Genomic DNA, 14,225 nt, shown 5'->3' with positions numbered 1-14,225 from the left:
CAATCGGCCCTTTGAGTGCAACCATAACGCTGATGTGGCCCGTGATGAAATTTAGTTTGACACCCCTGCTTTAATCCAATAAGTGTTATTTCAAATCCAAAAATGATTTCCTTAAGATGTTGTAAGGTAAACTAAGTCAAGAGTAAGTGTTTACCCTTAGATGCACAAGTATTCTGTTGCTAGGTCAATAGTAACCGTTTCCTCAGGACATTTTAAAGGGATCTATACCACCAGTCTTATAATAGTGAAATCATTTGTGGGACGATGGCTTTAATTATGGTGATTAAAGACAAGGAGCCTTTCTTAAGACAACCTCTGGACCCTAAGAGATGTTTTAGAAAGTAATAAAGGGACTGTGTATTTCAAAATAAAAACTAATATATTATACATATACATGTTCTTATTGTATTGTGTATCATATTCTTCGCGGAGAGCAACATCGTTCCAGTTTTGTTTCTTTTTGTGTATTTGATTTGTTGCTAGGGACGATAATGCAGGTTAAGTTAAAAAAATGTGTTGCTTAGTAAACTAACATAAACTAAGGTAAAAGCCTTAAACACATGGGCAAGGAATCAACCTCAGAGGCTTTATGCAACATTACTACATTATTTGCTTAAGGGACTTAGAGTAGTTTCAAAACTTTACACAATGAAAGACTGTGTACACCTCTCTGTGTTCTCTGTGATTAAAACTGACTTAGAACACTTTGAAAAGATGTGTTTTATAATCTTGATCCGTGGAGTTGACAGTTTGGGTGTTAGTAGTTTTAAAAGCTGTAGTAAAGTAGAGAATCAAAAAGGGAAGAGGACGGCAAAGGGGAGTCAGTAGAAGCACAGTCCAGAGGCGTGGCAGCCGGAGAGGGCCGCTTTTTACTTTACCTTTCTGCCCAAGGACCCAAAGATGCAGCGAGGGGTGGGGGTGGCCTTTGGTTGGGTGCTTTTATTACAATCTTTTACAGGTGTTCTTTGAAATATCTGTGATCCGTGATGTGAGAGAGTGTGGCAGAAACATGTTAAAACACCAAGCTTCAGGAGCACAAATCAACAATGTGTTGAGAATAAATCAGTTATTTACCTCGAGCTCGGCTATGATCCTCTCTTCGTCGTCGTCGTCCTGAATGCCGGACGCTGCGATCACAGGCGGGGTGGAGGCGGGGCGGGGGGTGTCACAGGGGGTCCGCCTCAGCTTCACCAGAGTTTTAGGCATGTCACCATCTTCTTCCATCTTAAAGGAGAATGTAAGAGGTTAAATGCCCAGGTAGATTGTAGAATGCATACAGCGCACAGTCTGCACCTTCAAATGGACCAGCAATTACTTCCAGACAGTTATTTGTATTTCCACAAAGGCCTCATTGGTGAATTAAAGATATTTTGGGATTCACACAGAGTAACCATTTCAGAAGGTATTCTTTTTAAGTACAATGATATTCTACGGTCCTGTTTTGTCATTATATTTGTATGTGATGATATGCTGAATATTATTGGGCTTTGCACTGTTAGTAGAATACAATAGATATTTGAAAACATCACTTTAGACATTTATTTGTTCATTATTTGGGGTAATTCTATAGAAGAAACACATCAGTAAATAATTGAATATAGTAATCCATAATTATTTGTTAGCTGCAGCCCTAATGTCAACAGGAAATGGTTGAAAGTAACTTCAATTGTATTTCATCTCCGTTTAAGGATCTCAGAAACAGACTTTTGACTGACTGAATAATATTCGTCAACTTCTCAGTTATTGTTAAATGTTATCATTTTTTTTAATGATAATAAAGAAGAAGACGTAATTAAAACCTGCCATGCTTCCATTTTGTTTTCATATGAACACCTTTCATACCTTTCAGACATTTAAAGACATCACCTTGGACTTAGAGAAACTGAGATGGACATGTTTCACTATTTACCAAACCAGTATATGATTCATCGAGAAAATGATCAGCTAATTCATGAATAAGGAAATATTTTTCTAATTATTTGCAGCCTTAGTTTTTCATGTTCTTCAGTATATTTACCTCTATGAGACAACAGGATCCCAAGGTGCTCCCAGGCCAGCGAAGAGATATAATCCCTCCACCTGGTCCTAGGTCTACCCCTTGGTCTCTTCCCAGCTGGACGTGCCTGGAACACCTCCCTAGGGAGGCGCCCAGGTGGCATCCTAACTAGGTGCCCGAACCACCTCAACTGGCTCCTTTCGACGCGAAGGAGGAGCGGTTCAACTCCGAGTCCCTCCCGGATGACCGAACTTCTCACCTTATCCCTAACGGCCCGTCCACACACAGGCATGAATAGGTCCGATGATACGATAACGAAATCGATCATGGACCTTCTGCCTAAGGTGCTCTGGTACCACGTACACTTATGACCATCCTTATGTTCGAACATGGTGTTTGTTATGGCCAATCCATGACTAGCACAGAAGTCCAGTAACAAACCACCACTCCGGTTCAGATCAGGGGGGCCGTTCCTCCCAATCACACCCCACTGATGTACATGTAATATCCAGCATGTTTTTAAATCCCTACATGGAAAACCACGGGGACTGTTGGTGAAGCTAACTATTTAAGCTACATCTAACTTATATGATTTTCTTATTTTGTTTTTGCTGACAGTGCCTTTTTAAACTTCACACAAGTTGTGCCGAACAAAACAGTCAAAGATCTTTAAAGGGGCCCTATTAAGCTAATTTTCAGGTTCATATTTGTATCTAGTGTCTCTACTGTGACATGTCTCCATGCTTTAATGTTCAAAAAGCTTTTTATTGTTCTCATACTGCCTGTGCTGCAGCACCTCTTTTCACCCTCTGTCTGAAACCAGAGCCCAGTCTGCTCTGATTGGTTAGCTGGCCAGCTCTGTTGTACCCAATAGAAGTGTTACTTTCTGATGCTACAGAAGTAAACAAAGGAGTCCAATGGAGTCGTTTCAGACAGGGGGGGATTGTGTGGAAGAGAAACTCCCTCTGGAGAGAACGCCTTTGCAGAATAGGGCTCCTTTAAGAAAACACTGAAGGTTTCAACCCGCGGTGCTATAGAGATGGGTTTCATCTGTGAAATGTCATTAAGATTAGAAATTAAACAGCTGCTGTTGAAACTTAAAGCAGCTCTGCTCTCAGTGACACTCACTGTCACATCATTCATTCAAACTGCCGGCTGTCGTGTGTTTATTTAGGAGCTGCGAGGTTCACTCGCTCTCAGGGAACAAACCGGCCAGTGTTTTAATGGCAGCTGTCACTCCTGAAGGAAACATACTGTCATTTCTAATAACTAGGATGTATTCATCATAGCCCTCTTACCTTAGCTTTAAGAACAAGATCAACATTGGTTATTATATCTGTAACCAGTGTTCTTGAGCCTTTCCTTTATATTTTTGGTCACCTCGGTACTTTACAATCACATCTTGTGGCAACTATTTTGAATGTTCAAATCATATTCATATCAAACTATTTATTGTTGCAGCATCACAAATGTGAATATTTGCTGTTTTAATTTGTTTGTGTTTTAATATGTTTTAATAATAATGTTGCTGAATGGGTCACTTTGGAATTGTGGGTCAATTTATCAGCAATCTCACAATCTTTTACAAAACAATCTATTTATTATTGGGAATATGAATCAGTAAATGAATCCATAATACAAATAATAATTAGTTAATAGGGGGAAAAGCGCTAAAAGTAAAATAAATAACCTTTTTTCGTAACAGATTATTTTCAAAGTGAGGGATTATCATTTTAATTTGAGTAAAGGAGCAAAGCAATTCCTTCACAACTGTGTTTAACTGATTAGCTGAGGCATGCCTCAATTAGATGGCGTTTGAGGGCATAATCATTCAGTTTTATGTAACAATTAAATTAAATCAGTGTGACAGACCTTTCCACTGCTTGACTACTGATCTCACGCCTAAAGAGCATCTCACCTTCATGTTCTTGGAGGTGACGATGACGTCTCCGGTGCGGTTGGTGGTGAGGCCGTGTGCAGAGGGGAAGCTTCGGCGAGGTGGGGGGGGAGGCGGGGACTTGGAGGGCTTCTCTGTGCGATACCTGCTGGCCACGCTGAGATCCACTGCAAACACAGAACAATGGTTTGAATGGTTTGGCACAACTGAATAATACACAAACATAACAGATGACATATGACGAACAGTGCAGGAAGGAGCCATTGGGCTTATTCAAATCCTTTACCTAAATAATGTTAAAAATCACAATTTTCAATCTATCTTCTCAATCTTATCTTTTCAATCTATATACAAACAATTGCTTGAGTTCAGTAGAAATGGCAAACTTTAAGTACAACATATACAACACTTAAAATGTAGATAAAATAACACTGGCATCATACATTTTTTTTGGGTATTTTTTAAAGCAACGCAGTGAGGTACAGTTTTTAACAATTGTAAACAATTTAAAACACTTCAACATAAATCAACTGAAATCACTGCATAGCTGGTATGGAGACACTCACCGGACCCTCGGTGTGAACCTCCCCCCTCCAAGCTGTTCAACTTCTGGGCAGCCATCTGCACTTTGTTGGGCTGCTGGTCCCCGCTGGGCGTGGTGCTGGAGGTCCCTGTGGTGCCAGCTGCAGGAGAAGTGGCTGTGGTGGAGGTGATTGGGATGGTGATTTGGGGCTTGGGGGGGCACTACAGGCTTGTTTATTGTGCCTGGCAAGCGAAGTCCAAGGTCTGGGGATGGCCATTTCAGCAGCTCGGCCTGTGGTCTCCTCCAGCAGCCGGTTGATGTCCTGCGCGCTGAACTGGGGTCAGGCTGGCACGCTTCTCCTCCCCAGTCCCGCTCTGCCGCCTGACGGCACACGCGCACACACACACACACACACACACACACACACACACACACACACACACCACACACACACACACACACACACACACACACACACACACACCACACACACACACCACACACCACACACCACACACACACACACACACACATCACAAAGCCACCCACACACACATACACACACAACAATATACACACACACACACCCACACACACACACATCACACACACACACCACACAACACACACACACACACCACCACGACACACACCAACACATACACCACAACACACACATCGGATGAGCTGTGACATGCTAAACTACTATCAGGCCAAGCTGGGAAAACATAATTAAGACACATTGATGCAGTGTGTTTCTATATTCCAAGGATAAATGAGAGTTATTCACCACACTGCTGCTGGTGTGTGAACCAGATTCTCAATAGGACCATTTAAACACCTTCAGATGTGATTTTTAAATGTAAAGGGGGGGAACATTGTTGCCATCTGGGCTATCGTGGACAGGTATTACTACCGTTGAAAAATGTGCATACTAGTGTTGTTAAAGTTAACGAAAGGATACATAGTACCTTCGTTTTGAAAAACAAGTTGCCAAAAAGTACAGAAATTGAAGGAAAAGTGATTGGATCATATTAAAACAAAAACATTTAACATATTTCCTGTGTGCCTTTTTAATTTGAAGGAATATCACTGAATTGGAAGTGACATTTTGTTGTTATTGGGATATTTCTGACAATGACTGAATACATGTTTTTTTGATATGCAATATATTTTTTTATATCCCCTCATGTATTCAGCAACGATTTTTTTTTTACAAATTTGTGACATTTGAAAACAATATTTAATAATTTTTTCTTTAATATGTGAGTTATTTATTTTGTAAATGAACCGTTATCTATTATTCTTCAGGTAAATGTATGATTTCTTCTTCAAAATGAACACTTAGATCTCAAATAATCCATGCATTTATTTTTATTTCCAACTTTCATCTTGGAAATTTTCACGATATTAGTCCTCGTCCTCAAACTCCATAATTATAATTATTTTACCTACATGGCCCTTATACTCTGTTGTTGTGAAAAATAAGTATCATTGAAAAGACAAAAAAAAAACATAATCAGCATCTCATTACCAGTCTGACTTCAGCTGACACGGACTTATCTCCAGCCCGCCGACTCGGCAGCTCATCAAGGACCCGGTTCCTGAAGCTCATTAGAGGCTGGAGGTCCTGCTCGGGGCCCGAGGGGTCTGCGTCGCCGGCGGATATGGGCATCCAGTTGGCGAGGCCAGAGCAGGAGCTCATGTCCGTGAGGCTGAGAGGAGGACTGTTCAGGATGTCCAGGTCCGAGCAGCGGCTCATGTCCTCAGATCTCTTCTGTGATTGGCTGGGGAGGTCTTCGGGGCACTTCCACACGCCCTCCGTCACTTGTCTGTACATATAGGAGGGATACAAGAAACTACAATACACACAGGACACAATGAAGGAAGCAAACTACAATAAATTAAAGATAACATACACTCAATGTACCAAACATTTTGTATTCCTTTTTAAAATTAACAGCTCTTGCAACAAAGGTCTCAAGCCAGACTCAAACCAGTTGCATAATCGGTGCCTTGAACCAAGAGGTAATCCTATTTTCTGATTATTTCTTATTCATTTAAATGTTATCATTGTCTGAATTAATGCATTTTTCATCACACACTCAGAGCCCAAAGTGGTATAAGAGACAGACCTGTTTCGCATTTATTTATTTTTCAGAAATGTTTTGTATGACATCATTGTAGTTCACTGTAATGCATTTCAAGGCAGTTCTTTTTTTAATCTGAACATTTTTAAAAGAGGTCTTTCAATGATTTTGTCTTTCTACCTAACCTTTTTATTTATTTGAATCCATGTATAGATGGCAGGTAAAAGTATGTTTCTATACATAGATAAACGTGAATGTCTTTGTGTGGATACTATATCTTTTGTTGTACAAGCAAAAATAAAAATTTTTTTTTATATATTTCTCAAAGTAAGAAATTAATTGCCATCAAATTGGGGTATGACAACACCCTAGCAGCACTGTTTTTCAGCAAAAAACTGAGTTTGAAGTTTGAATCCTACAGCTGTCTATAAGTAAATCCCCATAAAAACACCTACGAGAGGAAACCGGTACAGTATGTGAGCTGACCTTGGATAGTGAGGTATTATGTGAGTGAACTGAGGAGTGTTTGAGATGTATACCTGCGGAGCGAGCTGAGCGCATCAGTCATGGTGTTGCAGCGCTTCAGCAGGGCGTCCAGACGGTGAGGCTCCTCTTTCAGGAACTTCACAGCCTCCACCTCCACCCTGAGCACCACCCGCATCTTACTCTGCAGGCCGGGGAACTGGTCTGCAGGGGGGGGGGGGGGGGAGAGGGATAAGGACGAGAGACAGGTGGATGAAGAAGACGGAGTGGCATTGTCAGAGGGATGTGTTGAGATAATGATGTGTGGAAGAATGGAGGCGGAAAGAGGGGGGGTAAAGAGGGAAGGGATTATAGGAGAGGAAGACAGGATGCTGTTTTCTGTCGCAGCTATATTTCGAATCTGTTGGATTTTCTTGTCATAGCCAGCAGGAGGATTCAGTGGAGGTCGGCCAAGTGAGAGGGAAGGGCATGCTGGATGTGCGGTAACAAAAAGCCGGCCTGTGTTGGTCTGTGGGTGTATGTGTGGACACTTCACGCTTTCTGACACAGTCCAACTGCCACTCAAACACTGAATAAAAACAACAACAAAAAAACCCCACTGAATAAAAGGACAATGATGCAATTGTAGGCGCGAGGTGGACATGCCAACTAGAAGTGGTCAGTAGAAACCAGTGGCGAACCGTGTCTATCTCAACTGGACCTTCTATAGACACACATACCCCCCGCCGCCGCTGCCCCCCCTCCGCAGCATTATAATGTCCGTCTTTTCACTGAATTGTCGTCTTGAAAAGGGTACTCACAACAATTCCGCAACAACTTCATCTTCACCGGTTGCACTTGTCATTTCAACGTTAAAAACAATAAAACGGCATGAATTGCTTCGTCGCATTCGTTCTAGATCCTCTGTCTGGAGCCAGTTAACTAGCCTTCTAGAATACCCTGGAACCGAGGGAAACTCTGAAAGAATACGCCCATTGGCTACAAATCAATATATGATTGGTTGATCAAACTGTCAGTCCAAACGTACGCTCTCATTCAGTGCAACGGCCAGGGCATTCTATCAAGGATGTAGAATACCTGGTTGAAGGATATTCTACCCAGAGACCCAGAACAAGATCTGATTGGTTGCTTTCTTTTCTAACACAACACCACTGAAATGCGTAGTGCATGGTCCGAGAAGGACAAACAAATCAACCTAACACTGTAATATTACAGATCAACAACACAGATACCATTCTCATTTATTCATTGTATATACATTTTATTAATTAAATCGATTTTTTGTTTGTTTTATCTGAGTGTTCCAGGGTATTCTCTGAATACCTTGAAGGCCCTGACGGTTCGCCACTGGTAGAAACTAGTCTAACCAGGAACCTATGAATTGAAAGGTATGTTTTCTTTAAAGAAAATGCAAAAATAACACCATTTATCATGGCCAGGAACTGTTAAAACTGAAATAATGCATACATTTACACACGAATATCCCATTTTTTTTGTAACTTTAAGGTACATGTTCATATGTTTGTATAAATTGTTGAAACCAAAAATAGTGGTTGAAAAAATAAAGAAATAATCGTAAAACGTTTTTGGAATTAAACATGTTTCGAATGCTTCTATAAGCAAACAGTATTACATAAAAGCATTTTTATTAAATTCACGTAATTTTAAGCAGCTCATTCATAATTAAAATAAAAAATAACCATTTGCAGTAACCACGTCATGTAAAAGATGTTTGAAGTCATCTACGATTCGGCTACGACCATCATTGTCATATGACTCAAATTCTGTATAACTGCCAAGCCCTCTTTTCTCCCCATAATATCTTCTAAATTGCAGGGTAAATTAAGGCCACAGTGAGTAAAATGTGGCAGGAGCAAAAGACTCCTTTCGGTTCAGAGGAAGTACTCATTAGTATTCCAGATGGAGAGGGGAAGTACACAGGTCAGAGTCGCAGGACAAGAGGCTAAACCTGGAACTTCATGAATATCAAGCCTGAGAGGATTCATTAATATTCATCAGTGACTTTGTTTTACACCAATTTTACATACTGTACACGTAGTATTTTAGCAATCCCAGTACTTGAACTTTGACCCCAAAAAACGATGTCTCCAGTGCTGCACTTGAGATTTACATGTATGAGTATAGAGCTGTTTTTATTTATTTGAGCAATTCATATCCTCTTAACAAACGAGCCTAAGGACCTTGGACAAAAATAAGATGAGGTACCATCATGGCCATATTTGAAGTTAATAACAGATTTGAGCTTTTCTTTTTTTTAAATACCCCATCTTCCATATGAAATGCTTGTATGGAGAAGCATTAGGAAACCACATTGTAGTGAAATACATAGGGCAAAAGGACTACCTGGATACTGGCACTAATAACAAATAATGCCATTTTATATCTGACCTTAAATGGTAAAATCCCAAATAGGCATACTATAAATGTTTGGGTGGTATATATAGGACGTTTTATTTTTACAAATCAAGCAGAAATGTAGTCTTATTTGGTATTCCTCCAACAGGAGGACATTTGATGGGGACTATTTTCAGCATCGGAATAATCCACATTTGATCCTCTAGTGAATATGTGATTGATACAAAATAAACAACGGTTTGTGTTCATTATAATATAAGTCACCAAGGGCAACAGTGTGAATGTATTGTAGATGTAACAACAATGGAGCTCTATGGTACAGACGAGGAAGATAGAACAGCTTTGATTCCCACCACACAGTGTTTGTTCGTAGAAGCATTCGCCAATGGTTTTGAAAGAAACATGCTTATGTGTAATGAGGCTGCAGCAGTTGTAAACAGCAGGGTGGGAAACAGAGTAAGCCAGGCAGGATTTGAACATTTTGAAAGCAGCTGCCCTGAAATGCTTGGCAGTTTCAGGGTAAAAGCACTGAGACAGACAGGGAAAGCTTTAAGTGGCTGCATCAAGCTTGCAATATGATGAAAAATCACAGTAATCTCCCGACACACACTCGAGGTCACGACCACACTTACTTTTGAGCTCAGTGAGCGTTTTCTCCCAGCATCCTCAGCTCTTTGCTCTTCTGCTCCACGTCCTGCTCCGTCACCAGGCCGTGATTCACCGAAGAGTTCCTCTGCAGCTCCTCCACCGACTTCTCCAGGTCACTGTGGGGGACCAGGGTCACAGATTCATATCCCTCCATACTGTCCCTGTGTGTTCTCCTTTATTTATTGTGTTTTTTAAATAAATGGACGGTGATCTGAACTCACTGCAGCTGCTGGATGAGCAGCTCCTCCTGGTTGAGGTACTTGAGTCTCTCCTCCTCCACCAGGAGGCGCTGTCTCTGAAGCGGGTCCTCCTGTGTGCGCATGGCGTCCAGCATCATGAGGCTGAGCTCGGACTCTGTCTGCCTCAGCAGGGCCAGCACTGAGTCCTGGTTCTCCAGCTGGGACACCAAGAAACATGGTTTATATTACCTTTCTGTCATGTGTATTTACACTGTTGCTAAACTAATGTATGAGCAAGCACGCCCTAACATACATTAGATACTAGGTAAGATTAGGACTGCAACCAACATTTTTCATAATCACCAGGTAATTTCTATATAAATAAAAAAAAAAAAATTGTGAAAACATCGAAGTGAGTATCTTTGAATGTTTTTCTTTTGTCAGTTCAAAACCCAGAGATTTTCACCTAGAAAGATTTAAAAATAGGAAAAAGGAAATCCACATTCCATACATCCAATATTTAGGCAAATGTTTTATGAAAAATTACCATTACATATTTGATTATTATAAGAGTGGGTTAAGGTATATTTTGGGTGGATTGACATATAATTGCAGCTGTAGTTGAAAAGAATGAATTGAACAGTCATTTCTACTTTTAAAAAGGTTATTATCCTTGAAATCAATTTAGAACCGCATCTCTAAAGTGTTACATACAAATGCATTCAATTGAAGTTAAAGGCATAAAAAGTACTTACTCCACAAGATTATAAAGGCGTTACGCCGTTACGGTGGAATGTATAATGTTTCATGTAAAATATGAACGTTCGGGCTCTTGGTCAATAATAACAAAAGGATGTCACTTAATATTTATTTTTCTTACATGCTGTTTGATAACCTGAGTTAAGAAGTGGGAGTATAGAGAAGCTACCACTTAGAGCTTTTCTAAAGTAATAATAACAATATATATAGTTAAGAATTTATTCTAAAAGAGACAAAGATGTATAGAGCCATAATGCCTGTGATCTGGTCATTTTCTTCACACACCTGCATGTTGCGTAGCTGCGACAGTTGTTTGCGCAGTGCATTGGTGTTCTGCTGCAGGCCTTGGAGGTGGAGCTGCATCTGCAGACGGGACACTGTCACGGGCTGGTTCCCCCCCGAGGATGGAGGTGGCATTAGGGCCAAGGGAGCCGACGGTGTCAAAGCTGCCGAGCAAAATAACAGGACTTTAACTCAGGTGATGTTCTTTCAGATCACAGTGGAACTAATAGAAGTTGTCCCGAAACACCGTTAGCAAATCGAAAGCTAGCAAATCGAAAGCTAGCAAAGAAGCGTGCAGAGAGCATGAGAGAAAACAAATCCCCAAAGGTTTGTTTCTCATGACCTCAGATGTCCATCCAGTAGAAAAACTATTTGTCTGACTGGACACAGGATGTTTCCAGGATTTGGCAGCAGCAATTCAGGACAAGTTCTATCTGTGCTGTGGGTCAACGGTGGAGATTACAGTCTTATGGAGACTTAACAATGATGAACAGCATGGAAGCTTCATGGACAAACAGGATCAGCAGTGAAAAACTGAATTTCCACGACATTTAACTCTCCCATTATGACAGCCGAAAATATCAGTGTGTTTCCAACTGAGATAATTACGGTGGCCGACAGCGGCAAACGCGTTACAACAGCCTAAAACAGAAACACGGTCCAGTTTAACCCTTTAACTGCCAGCACCACCATTTGGTAGAGCACATTTTGTGTCTTGATATCTTGTTGAAAAAAAAATAAAAAATGTTGAACTGCATCTGATTCAGCCAGCTCTACCCTTTGGTTGACATGTTATGCACAAAACAACCTCAGAAAGCCCTTCGACTATCTTCAACTGAGAAAGTTGGCAATGCTAAAAATCACTGCTGAAGAAATCACTCTTTTTGGTCAACTTTTGTAAGGTAACCATGTCATTTTTGACATATTTTAGTGGCAGGGCACTGACTGAACATAGTTAGATAACTTGATGCACAAAAAAAGTTTTTACAAGGGTGTAATTCTTTTTTTGGAAAATATGCTCAACCAATCGGTCGAATTGGCCTTTTCTGGTAAGCTAGTAATATGACTTTTTCAGAGTTTCAGTGATGTTTTCCAATAAAATATGGTAAATAAATGGCTAGATTCATGGTAATATTACTAAATCTACGTAGTACTGCCTTATGAGTCTCAGAGTGAAAGAGTGATAATAATTTATATAGCACCTTTCATGCATGGCATTCAGCCCAAAGTTGCACACTGATGAGCAAGTTAGGCCAACACAGGATATAGACATTTGCTGTTAGGCCAGTGGTTTCCTGTTAGGCCAATTCAGCATCTACAGTAAGATGAGCAAGTCTTTTTTTTATCATGAAAAACACTTTACATTACTTTTTTCCATTTAATTTTTTTTACAATTAGAATTTATTACAGTATCTTTTATGAATATATCTGGTTGTATATATTGCTCATTTTCCATAAAAGAAACAAATGTATTTGAGTTTGTGTTTTATTTGAGTTTGATGCATACAAATACTGTACTGCATATGATGATTGTTGAACATTTAGGGAGATGATCTATGCCCCTCAGGACTCTTCACCCAACCGCCGCCTGAGCAACCCCCCCATGTCTTCCCAGCATTCCTCTTCCTCGGCCTCCCCTCAAGGCTCCCCGTCCCGCACACGCCTCCTCTACAGCGGTGGCGGTCGGCCATCTTCCTACGCCGGGCCGGCCCACCACACCCACTCCCTGCCCCACCCGCACCAGCAACCACACTCCCAGTCCCACCAGCCGCACCACACCCATCAGGCTCATAAAAACAAAACTGTGTGGTCAGTCAAAAAAAATAAAAATGTTTGTGCTTATTTGTGGCTCATTTGATAAGAACATGCAAAACGAATTTTTTTCCATAGCTTTTTTCTTGGTCCGGCAGTTAAAGGGTTACAAAACAATGAAAAAAACCCTCACATGTACCAAAACACAATCAAATGAAGAAACACTTTCACTAACTTGACAACTCATCTGCAGTGTTTACTGAAAGCACTGCAAAAACAAAACGCTGCAAATAAAAAAACACTCAAAACACAGCTGGGAATGGAGCGCTTGTGGACATTCAGGGATTATAAAGTTGTCCAACTGTCAGTGGAAACTTGACTAAAATCTAAGTTTTATTGGCGATATGATTCCTTCCGATATTATTGCAGATCTCACTAGCTAACATAGCTAACCTAGTCATTTCAAATATACTGACAAAACACTTACAATTATGAAACAGACTAACTGCGAGAATACCTTGGCGTTCCCGTTTCTGTTGTGTTTGAGCTTCTTGAAGCATTTTGTATTTGCAGTGTTTTGTTTATTACATTAGTTGGCTAATATTTTCTAAATGCTGTGCGTTAGTTGTCAAGTTGGTGAAGATGTTTCATCATTTGCATGTGTTTTGGCACATTTGTGTTTTTATATGTACATCGTTTTTGAAAGTGCAGCGTGTTTCTCCTAATGGGAGTGTTTCAGGCTGTTGAAGCACGTTAATACCTGTCGGCCACCATAGATGATACATTTGATATGTCGATGAATGCTATAACATTAATGTGGGTGTTGAGTCACACTCACACGCATCATGCAGAACAAAACACAGGGAAAATAACTCAAATAATCGATAACAGATTTTAGAGTTGCATTTTGAGGCCACTTTCATCGACTAAAGTCTTCTGTATCGCTACCATACCAACAACATTCAAAGTCATATCCTCAACACCTCTGCAGACAAGGTGATGACTTCCCACTGTAGCTGGAGTGTGTCCTAGAAACTCTCACCCTGCAGACACGGTTGGGTTTTTGTGTTTATTTACACGTAATTCAAGAGAGCTTCAGAGGAGTCTGACAGACACAGTCGTCCTGAATCTAACAGGAAGCACAAAGACAGTCTGAACTGATAACAGTTTGAGTCAATCAGACTAAAATAAACACTGACGATATACACTTTCTTGTTCTGGCAAATAATACCTGATCTTA

The 14,225-nt window shown here is 40.5% G+C and overlaps 1 pseudogene; it reads right to left on the bottom strand.

The window, feature by feature from the left end:
* Positions 1-14,225, bottom strand: part of LOC117553508 — a 159,070-nt pseudogene that overhangs the window by 11,426 nt on the left and 133,419 nt on the right.

Source organism: Gymnodraco acuticeps, unplaced genomic scaffold (genome assembly GCF_902827175.1).
Source record: "Gymnodraco acuticeps unplaced genomic scaffold, fGymAcu1.1, whole genome shotgun sequence".
Classification (NCBI taxonomy): domain Eukaryota; kingdom Metazoa; phylum Chordata; class Actinopteri; order Perciformes; family Bathydraconidae; genus Gymnodraco; species Gymnodraco acuticeps.
This window is presented reverse-complemented; position numbering and strand designations above follow the sequence as displayed.